At 57.9% G+C, this 945-nt stretch overlaps 1 non-coding gene across 1 annotated transcript; it reads right to left on the reverse strand.

Annotated features, from left to right (window-relative positions):
* Positions 1 to 91: 91 nt before the first annotated feature.
* Positions 92 to 201, reverse strand: Tc00.1047053480777.10. The gene has a single exon (XR_008254919.1). It is a non-coding gene; the product is annotated as a 5S ribosomal RNA (M5) (ribosomal RNA).
* Positions 202 to 945: the final 744 nt, after the last annotated feature.

Raw genomic sequence — 945 nt, forward strand, 5'->3', positions numbered from 1 at the left:
GTTTTTTTTTCATTTTCTCATCTCCCGCGGCTCTTCCGTGGCTTGCCTGTCGCCGGCGGGCGGGCGGCTGCGCATCGCGTGGCGCGTCGCCGGGTACGACCATACTTGGCCGAGTGCACCACATCCCGTCCGATTTGTGAAGTTAAGCGGCCACAGGCCTCGTTAGTACGGCGATCAGTGATGGCGCTGGAACCCGGGGTGCCGTACCCTTCCCACTATTTTTTTTTTTTTCCGCCACCGCGCGCCGCCAGTCGCTTCTTCACCGGGCCGGGGCGGGCGGTGGGTGGGCTCTCCGAGCGCGCGGGCGCCGCAGCAAAAAAGAAAAATTACTGACGCAGTTTCCGCGCCACATGTGGGGAAGCGAGGCGTCCGGAGGCTTCATGGCAAAATCCGGAAAAGGGCCTGCGGAGCTTCATTTTTAAATTTGTTCTTGCCTTTTTTCCTACCGTTTTTTTTTCTATTTTCATCATCTCCCGCGGCTCTTCCGTGGCTTGCCTGTCGCCGGCGGGCGGGCGGCTGCGCATCGCGTGGCGCGTCGCCGGGTACGACCATACTTGGCCGAGTGCACCACATCCACGCACTCCGAGGAAGGGCGCTAGATGCTTATTTTCCTTCTCGCGAAGACCGCAAGACCCTGGCACTAGGTTGAGGTGGCCGGCATCATCAGGTAGAAAAATCATTATAATTGTTTTTGCTTTCGCGATGCCGCCTGTCGCTTCTTCACCGGGCCGGGGCGGGCGGTGGGTGGGCTCTCCGAGCGCGCGGGCGCCGCAGCAAAAAAGAAAAATTACTGACGCAGTTTCCGCGCCACATGTGGGGAAGCGAGGCGTCCGGAGGCTTCATGGCAAAATCCGGAAAAGGGCCTGCGGAGCTTCATTTTTAAATTTGTTCTTGCCTTTTTTCCTACCGTTTTTTTTTCTATTTTCATCATCTCCCGCGGCTCTT

The sequence above is a fragment of the Trypanosoma cruzi genome (assembly GCF_000209065.1).
Source record: "Trypanosoma cruzi strain CL Brener chromosome Unknown tcruzi_1047053480777, whole genome shotgun sequence".
Lineage (NCBI taxonomy): Eukaryota > Euglenozoa > Kinetoplastea > Trypanosomatida > Trypanosomatidae > Trypanosoma > Trypanosoma cruzi.